This window comes from Protopterus annectens, chromosome 4.part0 (assembly GCF_019279795.1).
Source record: "Protopterus annectens isolate FY-2018-M chromosome 4.part0, PAN1.0, whole genome shotgun sequence".
NCBI classification, from domain to species: domain Eukaryota; kingdom Metazoa; phylum Chordata; order Ceratodontiformes; family Protopteridae; genus Protopterus; species Protopterus annectens.
Genome location: NC_056733.1, coordinates 1,542,091,177 through 1,542,116,977, shown reverse-complemented (window position 1 = coordinate 1,542,116,977; position 25,801 = coordinate 1,542,091,177).

Below are 25,801 nucleotides of genomic sequence, written 5' to 3'. Positions count from 1 at the left end.
ATTGTATAATAATGTTATGACATGTCTTTGTATTAAATCACCTGGTACAGTAAGCAACTACAAGGTGGGAGATTTGTACAGAAATTAATGTCACATGAGACAGGTTCATAGGTTCATAGGTAGATACTAGGCTATCTGACCTAGGGCATTTATAAGGCTGGCCAGAGTGTATTTGGCTTCCGCCTCCCTATTAGATTAGCCTACTCTGCCTCTGTAAAGTAGGCCACAGAAGGTACCCTTTTAAGATTAGTTTACTGTGCCTCTGTCTAGCAGGGACACAGGAGAGATCCCAGGGGTGAATTTGCGATTTCCCATCCACGCATCCAAATTTCGCTTGAAGAGGGTCAGCGAGGGGCTATGTCTAACATGAATTGGGATTCTATTCCAGAGTGAGGGGAGCTTCTGGGAAATGAATCTGTCCCTCCAGCATGTCCTACTTATTTTTGTGCTGAGGTTTAGGTCCCTGGAGTGTGTAGCTCTAAGGGACTTGGATTTTTTGAGGTGGAGCATGTCCATTAATTCTGGTTTTGACATGGCTTTGTACGTCAGGCATAGATCACCTCTAAGTAGGCGGTAAGCAACTACTCAGAAACTTATTTAATTTGTATGTGTCCATTAGCAAGTAGTAGGCCTCAGGACCTAAAGATTCACACATTGATACCTCCCCAAAGTGATGATGATCATTGCATGCACTCAGTTTGCCAACATATGTTTGAAATGGGAAATCATAACAGACAATTTTGAAGGTAATGAGACACATAACAGTTTCTGGCTTCACCGCCCTCACAAGATCAAACAGGCAAGAGAAAAAGAAGGAGAGTAACAAGAGCAACATTGCCTTGTTTATGTCATAACAGTAGCTCAGCCTGACTCCAACACCCTTGACAGAGCACGCATGTTCCATGCCAGGAACCCACTTCTGCTCCCCACCACCAAAACAGCAGTCAATGCTTGTTTGTGGCATCCAGCATTCCATTAATTTGATGACAACTGCATATCATATTCTCCCCATTGAATATCCTTACACATTTTAAGGTAAATGATATAGACTGGCTTACACACTGTATGTCTCTGAGTACTGGTTAGACAACTGATGAATGACCAAGAAACACAGAAAGTTAGAACACAGCTGTATATTTGCAAGGAATAATCATAGCAGGTTGTGTGACCAGTAAGTGGACTACATCCAAATATATTACATAAAATGCATTTACAAATAACAGGTCATGTCTTGATATCAGTGTACATTTAGTTGCACTTGATTGTGTGAGGAATTACATCATGCATGGCTGCAAAGGTGTTTGTGGGGCAAATATGGATAAGACCCCCATCTTGTTTTATGACAGTACGTTGCAGTGAGAGTTGGGATCCAGACCTATGTAGTCATATTTCATGTGTATTAACAGTTTCTATTCTGTATGTCATATATTGATTTTCTGCATTTCAACTAATTATCCATGTTTTTTATATTTTTTTGGGGGGCACTGTCTGTGCTATGCGCCACTTAGCACAAACGCCTTTTGCTATGTGCATCTCATTTTCCTGTAGAACAGCAATGCACAAACCTGACAAAATGGGCCACCAATGTAGCCGACAAGTCACAGACAGCCATACACATACACAGATGGATTCAATTAATACTATTGCCCATAGTGCAAGCACATTTTCCAGCAGTGTGCATTCTCATGCAACATGATTGCACAACACTTTCAAATGTTGCAAATCCAGCAACTGCACACTCCCAATAAGCATGATACCTGTAATTGGTGGGAAAACATCATTTTAAATTGGTGTTAATCTGTCATAGGCACATCTGTTTTTTTTGGAGATATTTTGAGATTCTGTGCTCAAAAATGGGATGTCCAGGAGCCCAAAGTGTTTGCTGGACTCCTAGTCAATGAATATGGGCCCAGGCTGTTGCAGAGGGAGTATTGTGGCTTGGATTACAAGGCAGAGGCATTGAATAGTCTGGCCCAGGCTCTGACCAGTGTTACTAGTTTTCTCCCACAATGGTGACCAATGTAGGAACCACTACAGAGACAAGGAATGTAAGATAGGGGCATTCCACAAATGTGTAAGTATCACTTACAGAGATTACTTGTCAGTGATAAAAGCTGAATATAATCAGGATTGGTATGCTTAATGGTATTCTGTTGTGTTCTGTTTTTTCCACAGCCATCACAGACCTGGCACTGAATGTGCAAACCATGCCACTAGATAGGCATGGATGCCTGTTCACACCCCCTCTGTTGACCCTGCACTACCCATCCCCTCAGGTAGTTCTGCCTCAGAGGATAGGCCTGTGTCTCCCTCTGGGAACAGTGGCAGAGGGGTTGAATTTTTCAGGCATGTGGAGCTGCCAGGGATGGTGCATACGATTGCCCGCCACAGTGTCAGTGCATGCCTGAGTCAGCCAGAGGCACTGCTATCCATACTTTTATTAACTCATTCACTCCAATGGAACTCAGGCAATTTGCTCTGTATGTTCCAATGGGCGGAGCCTAAGCCTTTTGACATAATCAAATTATGACCTCACATTTCAAATATTTGTTCATATTTTTGAAACCTTAGGGGTTAAGAAAGAAGTATAAATGGCAAACTGTTCAGCACAAACTATTGTTATAGTAGTAGCATCCTTTAGGTTCTAGGTCTGAAATTGAATTTTATAAGTCACAGTAAACACAGTAACTATTACATTTGCAATATTTTGTAAACAACTTACAATAGCTTAGAAACCACTCAAGTTGCACACATACTGTCAGCATATCTTTCATATGAGGCTAAGGAGTTCTGTCTGTGTTACTTGGTTGCTGAGATATTTAGAAAAATGTGAAAATTATATCTATATAAATTAAAGTCATAAAAACAATTGTTAATATCTATTTATCTGCTCTAGACAGAGGTCAAATATTAATGCAGTTGCATTTGTCATTGTGTAAGTTTTAAGATGAAATCTTTTAAAACCTTGTAGATAGCATAGTTTTGGAATTATTGATGCAAATGTGAAATTGCAATATCTGATGCCTAGAGTTGTCAGTTGTAGTTAACTACAGATGCGCCTAGAAGCCTCACTCAGATGGAATGAGTTAAATAACACAAGGAGACATAGAAATCAGACACTGCAGCCATTGGTGCAGTGAGGTGGTAGTGATGACATCCACTGGGTGAGGATTCAATTCTCACTGTCATTCAACTTGACATCCATGGGTTCACGGTATCCTCACTCTCACCCGAACCATGGGTCCCTGTCTCTTGTCTTGTTTGTCTTGTCTGTCTGCAATTGCTTATTCACCTGCCCAACTTACCTCACCCAGACATTCCTACAGCCCATCACCATTTCTCTCTCTCTCTCTCTCTATCAATCTCAAAAAAAAAAAAATGGGCACCTGTCCCACAAACAAAAATATTATCCATGCATAACTCTCCATTTTGCACACATATCTTCATCACATACATTATTCTGTCTAGTTCTCTATACAACAGATTGTGTTGCGGTCACCCCTCTCTCTGGAGGTGACAGTCCAAATTCAGCAAAATTTGTATGTTTTATTCTAGAAGAAATGGATAGCTATGATTCTTTGTTACATCCTTCCTATACATTCCTGCTTTGTTTTCACGTTGTGCATCACCCTGTTTGCTTCCCATTTCACTACTTTCCTGTCTTCCCCATTTCTTTTCTTTAAAGAATTATTGCAAGATGGTTCACATCACACATTAACTACTGGCTACGGCAAAACCAGTTCTAAGCATTATATAGTTGGATTGGAAACCAGTAACATCTAGACATATTTTAGATACTCCACAACAACTATCACACTTCATAATTTGGATTTATATGTAAAATTATTTGACACTGTTAACATGCACCTGGATTCTAACCAAGTACCATCTGAACAAAAAAATACATGTATCACTGCAATAACAGGTGGTGTTATAGACTCAGCTGATTAGCAGGTGTGTTTTAGAGACTGTATAGCAAATGGCAGATGTAACTGCTGTTGTATACACCTGCTAGTTAACTAAATTTCTGGCTGCAGGAATTAATGCACTTAATGCAGTGAAAAGCTTCTTTTTTGTGGGAAAAGTGTTTAGCTATAGGTAATATATTAAAGTATTTTTGTAGTAGCATTGCTTATCTCGCAGGATCATGCAACATTGCTCACTACTGCTGTAAAAAACTAAAGGTGTATCGGGCAATAGTGCACAAAGAAGTTAGGTGCTGCACCAAAGTCCAGCTTACGATATAAAGCCAAAATGAAACAAAGAACGTCGCTGGACACTGCTGCTCCTTATTAAAACATTTATTCCGTACAAACAGAGTCAATAAAAGTGGTAAACTACTCCCTTCCTCAGACAAAATTACACATGCAAACAATACTCCATTTAAAAAACAACTCACCCAATAAAATTCAAGTAAAATTCAATAAAAGACCCGCCTATTCTGAAGTGTGGGCCTTATTGGTACTGCTTCATTCAAGCCAGGTGCTCTTGTAGCCATTAATTCAACAATCCACTTTGATTCTGATAATTCAGTTTTATGCTTCAAATCACCCCCCCCATTGGTAAGCCTAATGTTAACAACAGCCCTAAACAAAAAACTATGTGTGGGAAACTCTTCTATATGCCTACTAAGTGCATTATGTGGATCTTTATTCCTAATACTTGACATATGTTGAAAGATCCTAGTTTTAAACAATTGATTTGTCTTTCCCACATAAAAACAAGGGCAGTGTTCACATTCTGCCAGGTAAACCAAATCAGTGGTGTTGCACATTGCCTTACCTTTTAAAATAAACTGCCTACCAGTTACAGGATGAGTGAATACTGAATTCTTGTTGTTAATATGGCCACAAGCTTTACATCTCCTGCAGGGTACTGTCCCTGCCAAAATTAGGGAGACTGGTCCACTGTTAATGGGTTTTTCTCCACATAGTATATCTTTAAGGTTTTTATTCCGTCTATACCTAAAACAGGGTCCTTGTCCTACTACATTGTGCAAATTCACATCACTGGTCAAAATATTCCAGTTTTTTCAGACAATATGGCATATGTCCCCTATATTACTACTATATGTGAAAGGCATTAAATGTTGTAGTCCTATCCCTTAATTCACTTTCAACTATATTTAACCAAGGTCGATATTTATTACCCCTATGGCCCTTACTGTCACTAATAACTTTATTAACCTTCTCGCTCTGATACCCCCTATCTTGCAGGCAACCTTTGAGTGTCACTAACTCTTTCTCAAAATCTTCATCATCTAAACAGATCCTGGAGATCCTACTGACCTGTCCTTGCACTATATTAGAATCGTGGATGCATGCTATCATATGGGAGTAAACTATTTTACAACATTCCTTTTAAACAACTTGGATTTAAAGCCTGCCCCTCTTGTATTATATTCACATTCAAAAAGTCTATACATTCTGTAGAGGCTTTCATGGTAAATCTAAAAAATGTGGTCGTGGAATGTAGATGGTCTACAAATAGTTGCAATGTATCTAAACTCCCATCCCATAATATAAAAATGTCATCCACATACATTTTCAAATGACTTTGCCAAGTTTCATTATTCAATACAAATACTTTCTCCCATTGTGATAGTACAAGGTTAGCATACATGTTGGCACAGGGGGTGCCCATCGCCACCCCCTGTGCCTGTCTATACATAGAGTCACCCCCTATAAAAACATTATTCTCCAAAACTAAACCTAACAATGTTTTCACTAAACTAATCTTGTCACCTGTAGCCCCTGAATCCAACATGAGGGTGCCTACATTCTCTATGCCATAACTATTATCTATTACTGTAAATAAATTGTTAACGTCTAATGTGACCATCAACAATTTAGTACTGTTGTATGTGCCTTTCTCAACATTACCTATTTTTCTCAAAAAGTCTCCTGTGTCCTTCAATATGTTGTCCACACTATCTACATAGGGTCTAAGATGATGTTCCACCCATATCGAAATGTTCTCAGTCACCCACCCCCTCCCTGAAACTATCGGTCTAAGGGGTGGGTTCTCCAGAGATTTGTGTATCTTTGGGAGGGCTTTAAAAATGGGAGTTATAGCATTTTCTATCCATAAAAAGTCAAGCACCTCATCATTAATTTTCATGTCAAAATGTAGGGCTTTCAGAGCTGTATGAACCCTATCAACCACTCTTTTCACTCCCAAGGGATAGATGCATATGTATGTTTTTTCATCTGATAAAAGTTGCTTCAGCCTACAGTTGTACCAATTTGCATCAAGGACGACCACCGCCCCTCCCTTTTCTGCTGGCTTTATTATAATTTCTCTATTTTTGCTTAAATTATCCAAACTTTCCTTCTGCTTCTGTGTCAAATTGTAAAATTTACTAAAGCTGCCTTGCTTAAAGTACTCTATAAGATCATTCTCACAGCTTCTAAGAAACAAGTTCATAGTGGGTGTGAGTGGGGGGACATAAACACTGGGTTTCTTTAGGGTTAAACTGTAATCATTCTGTGAACAATACAACATCCTTAAGGTTAGATTACAACAAAATAACATGACATCCATCATAACCTCATTAAAAACACTGTTGTTACCGGGTATAAACATTAACCCTCTGTTCAAAATCATCAATTCTTCTTCATTCAAGACATAGCTAGATAAATTATTAACAATACCATGATACAAGCTATAGTCAGTCACTCCAATAACTTCCTTTTCCTGTGCGCCACTCGATCTTCGCTCGAGGATCTCTTTCATGCCCCTTGGCAACATTTCCAAAAAATGTTGCTTTCCCCGCTGCTCCTTCGGTCGTGCTCCCATAGCTCCTGTGGTATTACCCTCTTGCTGTAATCCCGCTGAAGTAGTCGCTATGGCGGGAATTCTATTCAGGGCATCTGAAGACTGCGTGGAAATGGTGTTACCAATAATCATTGTAGATTCCTCGTATTCATCTGGATTATGCGTCGACACATCTGGTTGTGGTTCCATAGTTACAGATGTCAGCTTAACTGAAGGCATAACACCCCTCGCACATCCATTTTTCTCTGCATTTGATGGTGTTTCAATCAATCGTGTTTGCTGTTCTTCAGCAGCACTGGTTCATTCTAACTTGCTGGTTCACTCTAGCTTGTTGACGCATATTCTCCCTCTACGTGAATTGTCATTGGCTGGCGATAAGATATTCCCATTCGAGAAATCTTCAATCTCTTTTATTTTGCCCAATTTCTGTTTCTTAATTCTTTCATCAAAGGTAACATACAACTGATTAATGCGTTCTTTGCTCCTATAATCAGTGTAGTTACCTTCTAGCCTGTGTTGAAGTTCCGTTATCTCTCTCTGAAGGCTCTCAACTTCTGGGGTGAAATGTTCAACTAAAAGTTCCATATACTTGAAACTCGTACTCAGATTCAATGTTTGCCATTTTGCTAAGAGATCTGGATAACGATCTCCTTGCGATGGCATGCATAGAATTCTCATCCCCCTAGGGGCAATACCATACTCTATGCATGCTTCAAAGTGGGAATTCTGCCATTGCAGACACTGCAGTTTATTAACTTTATATGACAAGTCTCTCATCAAGTCATCAAGTGTTCTGTCAACCGGCATAGGTGTTTGATGTACTTTGGTACCATCTCTCTGATGTTCAAACCCCAAATTCAAAAGCGGATTAGCCTTCTCTGAGTATATATCGTAACTCCATTTAACAGTCTCTCCTCCAAGCATCTGCTGTTCTGTTGAGCATGGTATCTCACCATTAACTTGTCCTTTCATAGCATGTACAGCACCAATCCAATATAACAACAATGCACAAAGAAGTTAGGTGCTGCACCAAAGTCCAGCTTACGATATAAAGCCAAAATGAAACAAAGAACGTCACTGGACACTGCTGCTCCTTATTAAAACGTTTATTCAGTACAAACAGAGTCAATAAAAGTGGAAAGCGCTTTCGGGACTACTCCCTTCCTCAGACAAAATTACACATGCAAACAATACTCCATTTAAAAAACAACTCACCCAATAAAATTCAAGTAAAATTCAATAAAAGACCCGCCTATTCTGAAGTGTGGGCCTTATTGGTACTGCTTCATTCAAGCCAGGTGCTCTTGTAGCCATTAATTCAACAATCCACTTTGATTCTGATAATTCAGTTTTATGCTTCAAATCACCCCCCCTATTGGTAAGCCTTATGTTAACAACAGCCCTAAACAAAAAACTATGTGTGAGAAACTCTTCTATATGCCTACTAAGTGCATTATGTGGATCTTTATTCCTAATACTTGACATATCTTGAAAGATCCTAGTTTTAAACATTTGATTTGTCTTTCCCACATAAAAACAAGGGCAGTGTTCACATTCTGCCAGGTAAACCAAATCAGTGGTGTTGCACGTTGCCTTACCTTTTAAAATAAACTGCCTACCAGTTACAGGGTGAGTGAATACTGAATTCTTGTTGTTAATATGGCCACAAGCTTTACATCTCCTGCAGGGTACTGTCCCTGCCGAAATTAGGGAGACTGGTCCACTGTTAATGGGTTTTTCTCCACATAGTATATCTTTAAGGTTTTTATTCCATCTATACCTAAAACAGGGTCCTTGTCCTACTACATTGTGCAAATTCACATCACTGGTCAAAATATTCCAGTTTTTTCGGACAATATGGCATATGTCCCCCTATGTTACTACTATATGTGAAAGACACCTGTGGTGCTTTAATGTTGTAGTCCTATCCCTTAATTCACTTTCAACTATACCCATACAGGAAAGTTTGGATAATTTAAGTAAAAATAGGGAAATTATAATAAAGCCAGCAGACAAGGGAGGGGCGGTGGTCGTCCTTGATGCATATTGGAACAACTGTAGGCTGAAGCAACTTTTATCAGATGAAAAAACATACATATGCATCAATCCCTTGGGAGTGAAAAGAGTGGTTGATAGGGTTCATACAGCTCTAAAAGCCCTACATTTTGACATGAAAATTAATGATGAGGTGATTGACTTCTTATGGATAGAAAATGCTATAACTCCCATTTTTAAAGCCCTCCCAAAGATAAACAAATCTCTGGAGAACCCACCCCTTAGACCAATAGTTTCGGGGAGGGGGTGGGTGACTGAGAACATTTCGATATGGGTGGAACATCATCTTAGACCCTATGTAGATAGTGTGGACAACATATTGAAGGACATGGGAGACTTTTTGAGAAAATTAGGTAATGTTGAGAAAGGCACATACAACAGTACTAAATTGTTGATGGTCACATTAGACGTTAACAATTTATTTACAGTAATAGATAATAGTTATGGCATAGAGAATGTAGGCACCCTCATGTTGGATTCAGGGGCTACAGGTGACAAGATTAGTTTAGTGAAAACATTGTTAGGTTTAGTTTTGGAGAATAATGTTTTTATAGGGGGTGATTCTAAGCATAGACAGGCACAGGGGGTTGCGAAGGGTACCACCTGTGCCAACACGTATGCTAACCTTGCACTATCACAATGGGAGAAAGTATTTGTATTGAATAATGAAACTTGGCGAAGTCATTTGAAAATGTATGTACATTTCGTGGATGACGTTTTTATCTTATGGGATGGGAGTTTAGATACATTGCAACTATTTGTAGACCATCTACATTTTACGACCACATTTTTTAGATTTACCATGAAAACCTCTACAGAATGTATAGACTTTTTGGATGTGAATATAATACAAGAAGGGGCAGGCTTTAAATCCAAGTTGTTTAAAAAGGAATGTTGGAAAAATAGTTTACTCCCATATGATAGCATGCATCCATGACATACGTACTCTAATATAGTGCAAGGACAGGTCAGTAGGATCTCCAGGATCTGTTTAGATGATGAAGATTTTGAAAAAGAGTTAGTGACACTTAAAGGTTGCCTGCAAGATAGGGGGTATCAGAGCGAGAAGGTTAATAAGGTTATTAGTGACAGTAAGGGGCAAAGGGGTAAGAAATATGGACCTTGGCTAAATCGTACGGGTATAGTTAAAAGTGAATTAGGGGATAGGACTACAACATCAAGAGCACCACAGGTGTCTTTCACATATAGTAGTAATATAGGGACATATGCCATATTGTCCAAAATGGAATATTTTGACCAGTGATGTGAATTTGCACAATGTAGTAGGACAAGGACCCTGTTTTAGGTATAGACGAATAAAACCTTAAAGATATACTATGTGGAGAAAACCCATTAACAGTGGACCAGTCTCCTAATTTTGGCAGGGACAGTAACCTGCAGGAGATGTAAAGCTTGTTATTAACAACAAGAATTCAGTATTCACTCACCCTGTAACTGGTAGGCAGTTTATTTTAAAAGGTAAGGCAACGTACAACACCACTGATTTGGTTTACCTGGCAGAATGTGAACACTGCCCTTGTTTTTATGTGGGAAAGACAAATCAAATGTTTAAAACTAGGATCTTTCAACATATGTCAAGTATTAGGAATAAAGATCCACATAATGCACTTAGTAGGCATATAGAAGAGTTTCCCACACATAGTTTGGTTTAGGGCTGTTGTTAACATTAGGCTTACCAATAGGGGGGGTGATTTGAAGCATAAAACTGAATTATCAGAATCAAAGTGGATTGTTGAATTAATGGCTACAAGAGCACCTGGCTTGAATGAAGCAGTACCAATAAGGCCCACACTTCAGAATAGGCGGGTCTTTTATTGAATTTTACTTGAATTTTATTGGGTGAGTTGTTTTTTAAATGGAGTATTGTTTGCATGTGTAATTTTGTCTGAGGAAGGGAGTAGTCCCGAAAGCGCTTACCACTTTTATTGACTCTGTTTGTCCTGAATACACGTTTTAATAAGGAGCAGCAGTGTCCAGTGACGTTCTTTGTTTCATTTTGGCTTTATATCGTAAGCTGGACTTTGGTGCAGCACCTAACTTCTTTGTGCATTGTTGTTATATTGGATTGGTGCTGTACATGCTATGAAAGGACAAGTTAATGGTGAGATACCATGCTGAACAGAACAGCAGATGCTTGGAGGAGAGACTGTCAAATGGAGTTATGATATATACTCAGAGAAGGCTAATCCGCTTTTGAATTTGGGGTTTGAACATCAGAGAGATGGTACCAAAGTACATCAAACACCTATGCCGGTTGACAGAACACTTGATGACTTGATGAGAGACTTGTCATATAAAGTTAATAAACTGCAGCATCTGCAATGGCAGAATTTCCACTTTGAAGCATGCATAGAGTATGGTATTGTCCCTAGGGGGATGAGAATTCTATGCATGCCATCGGAGATCGTTATCCAGATCTCTTAGCAAAATGGCAAACATTGAATCTGAGTACGAGTTTCAAGTATATGGAACTTTTAGTTGAACATTTCACCCCAGAAGTTGAGAGCCTTCAGAGAGAGATAACGGAACTTCAACACAGGCTAGAAGGTAACTACACTGATTATAGGAGCAAAGAACGCATTAATCAGTTGTATGTTACCTTTATGGCCAGTGATGAAAGAATTAAGAAACAGAAATTGGGCAAAAAAAAAAAGAGATTACGAAGATTTCTCGAATGGGAATATCTTCGTATGGCCCAGGTTTCGAGATACACCAGCCAATGACAATTTACGTAGAGGGGAGAATATGCGTCAACAAGCTAGAGTGAACCAGCAAGTTAGAATGAACCGACGGGCGAGTGCTGCTGAAGAACAGCAAACACAATTGATTGAAACACCATCAAATGCAGAGAAAAATGGATGTGTGAGGGGTGTTATGCCTTCAGTTAAGCTGACATCTGTAACTATGGAACCACAACCAGATGTGTCGACACATAATCCAGATGAATAACGAGGAATCTACAATGATTATTGGTAACACCATTTCCATGCAGTCTTCAGATGCCCTGAATAGAATTCCCGCCATAGCGACTACTTCAGCGGGATTACAGCAAGAGGGTAATACCACAGGAGCTATGGGAGCACAACCGAAGGAGCAGCGGGGAAAGCAACATTTTTTAGAAATGTTGCCCGCCCCCATGAAAAAGAAGGGGGCATGGAAGAGATCCTCGAGTGAACATCGAGTGGCGGACAGGAAAAGGAAGTTATTGGACTGACTGACTATAGCTTGTATCATGGTATTGTTTATAATTTATCTAGCTATGTCTTGAATGAAGAAGAATTGATGATTTTGAACAGAGGGTTAACGTTTATACCCAGCAACAACAGTGTTTTTAATGAGGTTATGATGGATGTCATGTTATTTTGTCGTAATCTAACCTTAAGGATGTTGTATGGTTCACAGAATGATTACAGTTTAACCCTAAAGAAACTCAGTGTTTATGTCCCCCCACTCACACCCACTATGAACTTGTTTCTTAGAAGCTGTGAGAATGATCTTATAGAGTACTTTAAGCAAGGCAGCTTTAGTAACTTTTACAATTTGACACAGAAGCAGAAGGAAAGTTTGGATAATTTAAGCAAAAATAGGGAAATTATAATAAAGCCAGCAGACAAGGGAGGGGCGGTGGTCGTCCTTGATGCAAATTGGTACAACTGTAGGCTGAAGCAACTTTTATCAGATGAAAAAACATACATAGGCATCAATCCCTTGGGAGTGAAAAGAGTGGTTGATAGGGTTCATACAGCTCTGAAATCCCTACATTTTGACATGAAAATTAATGATGAGGTGCTTGACTTCTTATGGATAGAAAATGCTATAACTCCCATTTTTAAAGCCCTCCCAAAGATACACAAATCTCTGGAGAACCCACCCCTTAGACCGATAGTTTCGGGGAGGGGCTGGGTGACTGAGAACATTTCGATATGGGTGGAACATCATCTTAGACCCTATGTAGATAGTGTGGACAACATATTAAAGGACACGGGAGACTTTTTGAGAAAATTAGATAATGTTGAGAAAGGCACATACAACAGTACTAAATTGTTGATGGTCACATTAGACGTTAACAATTTATTTACAGTAACAGATAATAGTTATGGCATAGAGAATGTAGGCACCCTCATGTTGGATTCAGGGGCTACAGGTGACAAGATTAGTTTAGTGAAAACATTGTTAGGTTTAGTTTTGGAGAATAATGTTTTTATAGGGGGTGATTCTATGTATAGACATGCACAGGGGGTGGCGATGGACACCCCCTGTGCCAACACGTATGCTAACCTTGTACTATCACAATGGGAGAAAGTATTTGTATTGAATAATGAAACTAGGCGAAGTCATTTGAAAATATATGTACGTTTCATGGATGACGTTTTTATCTTATGGGATGGGAGTTTAGATACATTGCAACTATTTGTAGACCATCTACATTCCACGACCACATTTTTTAGATTTACTATGAAAGCCTCTACAGAATGTATAGACTTTTTGGATGTGAATATAATACAAGAAGGGCAAGCTTTAAATCCAAGTTGTTTAAAAAGGAATGTTGGAAAAATAGTTTACTCCCATATGATAGCACGCATCCACGACATAAGTACTCTAATATAGTGCAAGGACAGATCAGTAGGATCTCCAGGATCTGTTTAGATGATGAAGATTTTGAGAAAGAGTTAGTGACACTTAAAGGTTGCCTGCAAGATAGGGGGTATCAGAAGGTTAATAAAGTTATTAGTGACATTAAGGGCCATAGGGGTAACAAATATCGACCTTGGTTAAAACGTACGGGTATAGTTGAAAGTGAATTAAGGGATAGGACTACAACATTTAAAGCACCACAGGTGTCTTTCACATATAGTAGTAATATAGGGGACATATGCCATATTGTCCGAAAAAACTGGAATATTTTGACAAGTGATGTGAATTTGCACAATGTAGTAGGACAAGGACCCTGTTTTAGGTATAGACGGAATAAAAACCTTAAAGATATACTATGTGGAGAAAAACCCATTAACAGTGGACCAGTCTCCCTAATTTCGGCAGGGACAGTACCCTGCAGAAGATGTAAAGCTTGTGGCCATATTAACAGCAAGAATTCAGTATTCACTCACTCTGTAACTGGTAGGCAGTTTATTTTAAAAGGTAAGGCAACGTGCAACACCACTGATTTGGTTTACCTGGCAAAATGTGAACACTGCCCTTGTTTTTATGTGAGAAAGACAAATCAAATGTTTAAAACTAGGATCTTTCAACATATGTCAAGTATTAGGAATAAAGATCCACATAATGCACTTAGTAGGCATATAGAAGAGTTTCCCACACATAGTTTTTTGTTTAGGGCTGTTGTTAACATTAGGCTTACCAATAGATTTGAAGCATAAAACTGAATTATCAGAATCAAAGTGGATTGTTGAATTAATGGCTACAAGAGCACCTGGCTTGAATGAAGCAGTACCAATAAGGCCCACACTTCAGAATAGGCGGGTCTTTTATTGAATTTTACTTGAATTTTATTGGGTGAGTTGTTTTTTAAATGGAGTATTGTTTGCATGTGTAATTTTGTCTGAGGAAGGGAGTAGTCCCGAAAGCGCTTACCACTTTTATTGACTCTGTTTGTACTGAATAAACGTTTTAATAAGGAGCAGCAGTGTCCAGCAACGTACTTTGTTTCATTTCGTATCGGGCAATAGTGTTTATAAAATATTACAAGGGATTGCGCAATGTTGTTTCATAGAAATTTAATAAAGAAGATACAACATTAGTGATATGGGGAACAAGGATGAGGAAGTACAAAGGGAAATCTTTCCTAAACTGTGACACTTACTATTGAATGTATTTAATACATCTGCTGTTTAATTGACTCTGTGTCAGCAAGTATTAAAGCATTGTCGTTGGGGGCAGATGGTACTGGGTTCAAATACAGGTGGAAGTAATAATTTTACAAGTGTGTATGATACTTTTAATATATCTACTTATATTGCTGCCTTTTACCATTGCTGCATGTTGGTGCTCATCACACACCATCATGCAATAATTCTTTAAAGAAAAGAAATGTGCAAGACAGAAAAGTTATGAAATAGTGAGCAAGCAGGGGAAAGAACAAAGTGAATGCAAGGCAGGAATTTGCAGGAAGGATGTAAGAAATAACCATAGCTATCCATTTCTTTTGGACTGTCACCCCCAGAGAGAGGTGACCAAAATACAATCTGTTGTATAGAGAATCAGTGGCGGCTGGTGACTTCAAATCACAGGGGGGCTGCAGGAGACGCTGAATGGGCGGGGTCAAAGGGAAGGGGTGTGGTCAACCATAAAGGGGAGGAGCTATGCACAAAACCACAAAAAAACTAACTTTAATTAAATACGCTGCCCTGGGTGGCAAACCATCATTATGAAAGTCCAATCAAGACAAAAATAAGTGTAGAAGAATAAAAATATTTCAATGCATTGGCTGCATGACAGCTTACTTAATATCTAGATGGAAACAAAAGGTTGTGAGGCATGAAAAATAAATTACTTTTTAAATACATTACTGGAATGCCAGTCAAAATCAAGTATAAGAAAACCAGAAGCACTCAACTCAAACTACTTCTCCTTGCACTGCAGTTCTAATTATAATATATTCAGCTTTATTAAAGTACCAAGCAACATGCTGAAAGTAGAAATCTATGTGATGCCCCACTTGTAAAAATGTTTCTTATCCAAAAAGACCTGCTGCCTGACAACGTTTCATGGGGAAAACATGATAAAAGTAAAAATGAAAAGCAAACAAGAAACAAGCTCAAGATACATTGCTTAAAGGATTACTGTACAGGTTATGGACCACACATGATTGGCATTCTGTTTAGTTTACGGTAAAGCCTGTAGAGATGACTGGAAGTCTCCAACAAGTGTAATGAGCTTTTAAAATAATGGAATCCTGTCCTTTAATACCCAAGGCTTATACATTATCTAGTCAAGTATTCTCTGCATGGCAACAACAGAAAGGCTTTCAATGTTGGCAATTCTTTAACAGTATGCTTATTAAAGCTTACTTGCATCTTATGTCAGACAAGCTTACCTTATGGTCATTAAAGCATTGCTACTTAAACACAGAGCAACAGGCACTTTGAGTAATAAGCATAAATCAACAGTACAAAAATATGACAGAAACCAGACCATTCTGCAAAATCAAGGACAGATGAAAAGCCACTGTAGTACTTATGCAGTGTGTCCTCCCCATCCAAGGTAGATACAACTACTCCTTGCCTTGCTTGGACACATCCAGAGTCACTACATGGGGAGTGGGGTGCAACAAGCATGTCACAATTTGAAATCTCTCTGGCTGACTGTGATGGCCCTGACACATTTGTCATACCTCTCAACTTCAAGAGCAAGAAATCTGGACAAAGCCATACACAGAAGTGGGACAAAGGCACAACAAGAAGGACAATTTTTAAATATTGCTCTAATAAACTTAGAAAGATAATAGAATAGGTCTTGCATTAGTATGAATTTTCTGAAGGGTATAAAATCTGAAACTCAAATGTCTGTCATTTTCTAACTTCAGTCTTTAGTGATTTGTCACTAATTTGCCAAAACACAATTTTATGAAAATGGACCAAAATGTGATGCAAAATATAAAATAGACACACAATACAGCTTCTACCTGTCAAAGAAGGGACACTTTAATATTAGTACTGCTACCTTGAGCAGCTGACAAAATAAAAGAATCTACATGCATTTCAAGTAATCTATAACTTTGATTATTACAGTTATTTCTTAATTGTAAACCCTCCATGTTTTCTTCCAAAATTGCTATTTTAAGGAGGGATTATTAGGGGAAGAGCAACATTTTGAGCCAAAAATTGGGGACAGTTGAGAGGTTGGCTATGCCTAATTCTATAAAGCAATTTATTTGCATGTACCTCTCAACCTGTTAATGCAGTAAATCTGAACAAGGCCAAATATATTGGGGCACATATAAACAGTACTAAAATTGCTCTTGTATAAATTGAGACAGTTGATAGAACGGCTCTTACTTTAACATGCATTTTATGAAGGTTATGAAGTCTGAAACTTATTATTTAGTGACTTCTGGCAAATCATTTAGGAATTAAAACTACAAATTTTATGAACAACAAACCAAAAATAAGAAGCAAAAATCTATTCATTCTTTGAAAATCTGGACAGTTGGGAGGTATAGTTCAGCTGGGCCTGTCTGAGTTTGCTGCCCTTCCCCTGACAAAATAATGGTTGAACTGGAGCCTCTGCAGCCATTCCAATTAACCATTACTTGGCTATTTCACTCCATTTACCATAAACACTAATGTGCATACTGCTTTACTTCAATGATTGGACTTCATTTGAAAGTTTTATTTTGTATTTTACAGCACAAACATTAAGTAATCTGTTAAACAAAGCAATGCAGTCTCACAATGAAAACTTAGCATTAAAACTTCTCTGCCCTTGAAACTCACATTCATTGAAACAGCATTGAAACCCACATTCAAAGAAAATACATTTTGCCAGTGGCAGATAAAGATTAATTTTGGGCTGTTTTCAATCATAGGCCCCTTGCATATGAAACATACATGTGCTCTTTGATACACCTTCCTCATTGTACTAAAATTATATTCCTTGTACAATACAGTACACTTGTTAGAGGGTGTTTTAAATTTGTTTTGAACATTTTTCCAGTAAGCAATGAAACAAAACATATGCACCCATAATGGCAAAACTGCCCAGTTGAGAACATTTATCATAAAAAGTCTACTCAGACTTCCACAGTCCACCATTATTAGTAAATATACACAATTCTACAGTCCACCATTATTAGTAAATATGCACAATTCCACAGTCCACCATTATTAGTAAATATGCACAATTCTACAGTCCACCATTATCAGTAAATATGCACAATTCTACAGTGCACCTTTATCAGTAAATATGCACAATTCTACAGTCCATATTCAGTGAATTCAGTTCTTGCCATAGCTGTCAACCTTAGCACAAAAACCTGGACGAAGCCAATAATGGGGGAATACAGTCCCAAAAATAGGGACAAATTTAAAATATTCATCTTATAAACTTAGAAAATTGCTAGAAAAAAGGTTGTGCTACTATGTATTCTGAAGAACATGAAGTTTGAAATTCAAATGCCGGTCAATTCTACTGCGGACAGAACAAAAACAATTTTCAGCAGAGACACAGGGATTAATACTGCAGACACGTCTTTGTAAAATGGCAGGGCATCAGAGCAAATCCACACAAACACAGGCAGGAGATGCAGACAGAAGCCACCCCAACCAAGAATCAAACCAGAAAACCTATAGCTGTGAGGCAACAATACTACCACCGCACCATCAATTATGCAAGGAATTAAACATTCAGAAACCTGAAGTCTGAAATTCAAATGCCTGTCAATTTTACTGCGGACAGAACAAAACCAATTTTCAGCAGGGATTAAAACTGCAGACACGTCTTTGTAAAATGGCAGGGCACCAGAGCAAATCCACACAAACACATGGAGGAGATGCAGACTCCACACAGAAGCCACCCCAACCAAGAATCAAACCAGAAAACCTATAGCTGTGAGGCAACAATACTACCACTGCACCATCAAATCTGCAAGGAATCAAACATTCAGAAACCTGAAGTCTGAAATTCAAATGCCTGTCAATTTTACTGCGGACAGAACAAAAACAATTTTCAGCAGAGATGCAGGGATTAATACTGCAGACACGTCTTTGCAAAATGGCAGGGCACCAGAGCAAATCCACACAAATACAGGGAGGAGATGCAGACAGAAGCCACCCCAACCAAGAATCAAACCAGAAAACCTATAGTTGTGAGGTAACAATACTATCACTGCACCATCAATTATACAAGGAATTAAACATTCAGAAACCTGAAGTCTGAAATTCAAATGCCTGTCAATTTTACTGCGGACAGAACAAAACAATTTTCAGCAGAGACGAGGGATTAAAACTGCAGACACATCTTTGTAAAATGGCAGGGCACCAGAGCAAATCCACACAAACACAGGCAGGAGATGTAGACTCCAAACAGAAGCCACCCCAACCAAGAATCAAACCAGAAAACCTATAGCTGTGAGGCAACAATACTACCACCGCACCATCAAATCTGCAAGGAATTAAACATTCAGAAACCTGAAGTCTGAAATTCAAATGCCTGTCAAATTTACTGCGGACAGAACAAAACAATTTTCAGCAGAGACGCAGGGATTAAAACTGCAGACACATCTTTGTAAAATGGCAGGGCACCAGAGCAAATCCACACAAACACAGGCAGGAGATGTAGACTCCAAACAGAAGCCACCCCAACCAAGAATCAAACCAGAAAACCTATAGCTGTGAGGCAACAATACTACCACTGCACCATCAAATCTGCAAGGAATTAAACATTCAGAAACCTGAAGTCTGAAATTCAAATGCCTGTCAAATTTACTGCGGACAGAACAAAAACAATTTTCAGCAGAGACGCAGGGATTAAAACTGCAGACACATCTTTGTAAAATGGCAGGGCACCAGAGCAAATCCACACAAACACAGGCAGGAGATGCAGACTCCACACAGAAGCCACCCCAACCAAGAATCAAACCAGAAAACCTATAGCTGTGAGGCAACAATACTACCACTGCACCATCAAATCTGCAAGGAATTAAACGTTCAGAAACCTGAAGTCTGAAATTCAAATGCCTGTCAAATTTACTGCGGACAGAACAAAACAATTTTCAGCAGAGACGCAGGGATTAAAACTGCAGACACATCTTTGTAAAATGGCAGGGCACCAGAGCAAATCCACACAAACACAGGCAGGAGATGCAGACTCCACACAGAAGCCACCCCAACCAAGAATCAAACCAGAAAACCTATAGCTGTGAGGCAACAATACTACCACTGCACCATCAAATGGAATTAAACATTCAGAAACCCTTAAGTCTGAAATTCAAATGCCTATCAATTTTATTTAACATTTATAATCAGGACAGTCTGACTTGGAACAAATAAACAAATTTTCAGCGGAGGCCCAGGAAGAAATAATGCAGACATGTCTTTGTAACATGGGAGGGCACAAAAGCAAACCCACACAAACACAGGGAGAAGATACAGACCCCACAAAGAAGGAACCCCATCCAAGAATCAAACCCAAGAACCTGCAGCTGTGAGGCAACAATGCTACTACTACACCATCAAATATCAAGCATTGCAACATTTACAAACCACAGATATTATGAGGAACAGATCAGATCAAATATGAGGTAAAAATCTGAAATTTTTTTACAAATGGTGGTGGGTAGGGAACTCAAGTCTTTAACACCTGCATACAGGGTACAGGGTTCAAGCCTGAGGCATTCCCTACCACACCACCATAAGCACCTGGGGCATTTACACACACACACACTCTCCAGTAAAGCACAAGCACCATACACAAACTAAACTCCAGTAAACACACACTCTCCAGTAAAGCACAAGCACCATACACAAACTAAACTCCAGTAAACACACACTCTCCAGTAAAGCACAAGCACCATACACAAACTAAACTCCAGTAAACACACACACACTCTCCAGTAAAGCACAAGCACCATACACAAACTAAACTCCAGTAAACACACACTCTCCAGTAAAGCACAAGCACCATACACAAACTAAACTCCAGTAAACACACACACACTCTCCAGTAAAGCACAAGCACCATACACAAACTAAACTCCAGTAAAGCACAAGCACCATACACAAACTAAACTCCAGTAAAGCACAAGCACCATACACACAAATAAAAAGAAAAATAAACATTGTAAATTGAAAGGCACCTTACCTGAATACATCCAGAGTTAACGTCCGTACATACATCCTTCCCGCGCAATACTGAAGACCGCGAGATCCACATGCTCCTTCCCGCGCCCGCGAGATCCCTAAGGCACTGTCCCGAGTCCCTGCTGCTCCTCTTGCAGTCCGGACGCGTCCCATAATCGGTCTGTGCACTGTAGAAGTCCACACACGCTCCTTGTGTCCCCCTATGGGGACGGCCGGCCTTGAGCATGCGCATAGACCGATAAGCCGGGACTCGTCCATGCGAAGTCCGCTAATTTTAAAAATATTTTTTATTTTTCATTTCTTTCTTTTTTTCTTTTTGAGGGGGCTGCAGTCCGGCAGCCCTATGCCACGAGCCGCCCCTGTAGAGAATTGTATAGAGAATTTGAAAGAATCATTTGTGTCATGAACACACGTATATGAAATGGAGACCTATGTATGAGACAATTTTTTTTTTTTGTGGGACAGTGCCCTTTTTTTGAGAGATAAAAATATTGGGGAAGTTCTGTAGGAATGTCTGGATGAGGTAAGGTGGACAGGTGAAGAAGCAATTGCAGACATATAAGACAAACAAGACAAGAGACGGGGATGGTGAAGGACACATGAGGTGGGTGAACACCATGGATGGGGAGAGGGATGGAAATATCAGTCCCATGCACATCAAGGCAGTTGACAGTGAGAATCTAGTCCTCACCCAGTGGACTGTCATCACTATCACCTCACTGCACAGCTGGTTGCATTGCCTGACATCTTTGGCTCCTACAGCTGCTCAGCACTAGGATGGAGAGCAGGCACTTCATCCAGTGTAGGCATGCATCAAAAGTGTGGCATACATTCTATGAACCATCCCTGTCTGTTCATCATGGGTGATAAATTCAGCCCTCTGACACTGCTCCTGGATGGAGGCACAGGCCTATCCTCCATGGCAGAACTACCTGAGGGCTAGGTAGTGCACGGGCAGCAGAGGTGGTGCTACTAGGTAATGCACCAGATGTGCTGGGCAGCAGTGATTTAGCCGGTAGAGTGGGGGCAGGTGGACCCCATGGGACAGTCCTACCCCACTGTGCTGAGGGAAAAACAAAAAAATAAAAAAGTAAACACACAATAAATAAATAATAAACCCTCAAAAAATAAATAAACACATATTTTAAAAAGAAAGAAAAGGGATGGGGTAAGAAAAAAAGGGACAACATTAGTAACATCAAATGTGACATACAAAGCATTGATACAATTATTTGACTCTATTCGGTTACCTTTACTTTTAACACTGCAAACCCCTAACAAGTTTCTCCCTTACTTTTAAGACTACCCAGTTTATAACAGAGGCACACTGTAGTATAGATTTTAGCCACCAGTCCTTGATGTGTGCATATATTCTACATATGCATGTTCCATTTATACTGATTACAGATTACAGAAGATTATTTGTGCCACTAGTATAGAGATATGAAGTTACATTCCAATAATGATGAAAACCTAACAGTACTGTATATTTGGGAAGTGTGATTTCTGAACCTCAACTGATGACTACGCTAAAATACTGTAATGTTCTTTTGTCCTGTAGACTGCTGCATGCATACTTTTCCTTTTACAGTTTAGAGATGCATGTCCACTGTTATTTGAGAATATGGCACCATTGCTTTGTGCTACAGACTAAGGCATGCATAGTTTAATTTACAGTTGAGATATGCATGCTCAGTTTGGTACAACTCTATTAAATACCAGCTAAATGGTCCTTAACTTTTAATGCTACAAAATTACTATACAGATTATTATTATTATTATTAAATTACTGTTTAGACAGTACTATTTTGATGCATACATACCACATGGTTCTCGTATCCTTACTAGATATGCAGTAAGGGATCAAACATTCTTGACTCTGTCCTCAGCAGCTGTGGAAAAAACAGAAAGACCACTATTATGAATACCAGTCTTGACTATATTCAAGATTGAACTCTTACTATTACTCAATGACATTGATACTTACACATCTATGGGGTCTCCCTACCCTGACATTCCCCAATCCAAAGGTCAAAAGAACCCTGCTTCCTCCTCTGGAGGTCATCAAAATGATATCTGCATTGCTCAGCTGTGGATGGGATACCTGCTGCACTGGTTAAGGCCCTGTCAACACTATTCCATGCTTCAGATTTATATTCTGAGCTGGAATAGTCCCACTACAGCAACCTGGGCCCATGCTGCCTAACTAGAAGTACAAAAAAAAATCTTGGACTCCTGGATACCTCAATGCTGCACCTGAAAGCATACACCCTCTCCTGCAACTCCAGACATGCCTACCTTAATTCAAGTTCAATGTCTAATAAAAATTTCCAGCCAATTGCAGTTTATATGGTGCTGTTTTCTGCCTATTGCACATCTCATGCTTAGTGAAAGTGTGCACATTTTGGATTTGAAACATCTGAAAACATTGCACATCAGTTACCATCATGCAAACACAGTTGGGGAAGGTGCGCAATGCCAGGCAAAGTGTTTGCTCGATAGTAAGCGATGGCCAACAGTGGTGAACAATGCAGTTTCTAGCTGATTAGGTATATAGGTACGTGTATAAATGGGCTAGTCAAACTTACCATATATACAGTTCTCCTACACTTACAGCTATTACAACAAGAAGGTTGAAAAAACAGTTGTGCATCTTGCATTTAATTGCTATAATCTGAAATCTCACAACAGTAAAACAAAACTTGCACACCCCTGTACTAGAACCCCGTGCCATCTGCACTCCACCTTTACACTTAACACCTGCTGCCACAGGATTAATGAGATGATATCTGCTCTCTTAGTAGTTATTGTAAGGTTCTCGCTGTTAAATGTAGCACAACGCAGCTTACAGTGGTTGCACAATGCACAATATTAATAATTGAATGCATCTGGTTCATATGTATGACTGTCTGTGTCCTGTGTACAACCTACGTGGTCCATTCCTCCAGTTTGTGCACTGCTGCTCTTCATGCAAACCAGCTGAGCATAGTTAAACATGTTTATGCCAAGTGGCATGTCACTCAAAAATACTGGCAATAAAAAAATGTAAAAAGGAGAAAACTAATTAATTAAAACACAGAAGGCAGACTGTTCACAGTTTTGCAGAATGTCCAGATATTTGAATCATATATATGGTCTGTTCTTTGTAAAATGGGTGGTTTATTCTGAAATCACTAAAGATTGCAGGCAAAGCATAATGACATATACATTTCTGTTCTGTACTTCCTATATTTCAGAAAACATATGTTTGCCCTTCGTCCTCTAATTAGTGTAGTGTTTGAGTGGAAAGATCCACATTCACTACACAGGTTTTGTGGCCAGTAACATGAGGTTGAGCCCCAAAACCTTGCCTATGCCTACCGCACATCATTAATATTCATGGCACATGGCTGCTCAATGTTGCACAATGTGCAGTATTGCATACGCAAATGCATTCTGTATATGCTCTGCATGGAGTTTATTGAATCCTGCAGGTGTACTTTTTTTTCTTCTTTCGGTGATCAGTAATACATGGAACAGATGATTCTCTATGCACTTCAAAGAATTATGACTGGATCTCCTATCATAACCCTATATTATGTGTTCTCAGATTAGATGCCAAGATTCACCTCTTGAGCTTCACTGTCAAGGTGACTTTCTCGGCATCCATGTCTCAAACCCATAATACTGTGGTAACAATCAGAGATCTGCTCATAATCTTCTATACTAAATATTAGAAAAATAGAAATGTGACTTGTATACCATTAAAAGAAGTAAACAATTTGGCAAATGTGTGTCCTTACTTAATAATGCATATAATGACAAGGTATTATAATAGTGTACCATTAAAGAGAGCTGAAGTTTAGTATGAACCAAAGTGATTATGGAAGAAATGCCCTCAATGGCAAGATATGTTAGAAGGAAGGGGTTGGTAATGATAAAGAATTAAATGAGCTGTAAATAATGAGAAGTAAATAAAACAGTAGAGATGAAAATGAAAAGAAAATGGATGCAAAAGATAAAACATTAGTAAATGAGATAATACATGTGACCACCCAAATACAAATTGATACCCCAAGAAACCAATCTAGGCAGATATCTTATCAAAGTGAAAAACAAAATATTTAACCTCATACTGTAGTGTGATGTGCAATCATCATCAATCCCCATTTCCCCATTTTCTACAGGGTCAGTGTGTCTCTCATGATTCAATGACACTCTCCTACCTTCTTCAACAGTCATACCTGACTGTTTTAGGTCAGTATTAACCAATGGATTAAAACAATTGTAGTCATATTAATAGATGCCTTGCTCAAATGTTCTTTACCAGATTGTCTTCTGCTTTCCTGCATATATACCTATCCATCATAATGTGTTCTCATTGACTCTGCAGTTTGAGCCACTTTGAGTTATTTTGATTTCTGCTCTCATGTCCTCATTTCTTTGTTTGTTCCACAGTTTGAATCCTACCACCTTCTCAGGCACTTCATCTATATCACCTCTAGCTTCTTCAACCGATCTGCCTTCACTGTCCAAATTTATGTACTATACAATAGCAATGGTTGTCCCACTGTTTTGCGCTCCTTACGTATGGCTTCTTTGGCATTCTTCAGTCACACACTACTCCTGACACTGTGCCAGTTGGCTGCAGCCCCTTTGATTCCAGCTTTGACTTCCTCCTTCAGACTTTCCTTTTTCTCAACAATCCCTCACAAATACCTAAAGCCGCTAACCTGTTCCACTATTTCCCTTCTATCTCGATTCTCAGTTTTTTTCCGATTTAGCCCATTTGTTGCCATTATAATCATCTTATCTACTCAATTTCATCCCAGATTCCTTGTATTCTATTCCCCTTTCATTTGCTGAAGTTCTTCTTCAGAGTCTGCCTATAATACTATATTGTTTGTGTACAGCAACTTGGGTGATGTGAGTTCAGAGCTGAGCAGTAATGCACACTCACTGGAAACCCATCTGTGAGTCTGAACATTATTCTTGCTTAATGTCATTGGATCCTTGTACATAGCCTACACTAGTTCTATCAATGATTCTGGGACATTGAACCATCGTAGGACTGTCCAAGTCATCTTTCTTCAGAATTTGTTACATGCTTTCTCCAAGTCTAGGAATGACCAGTTGGACTCTTTCATCATCTC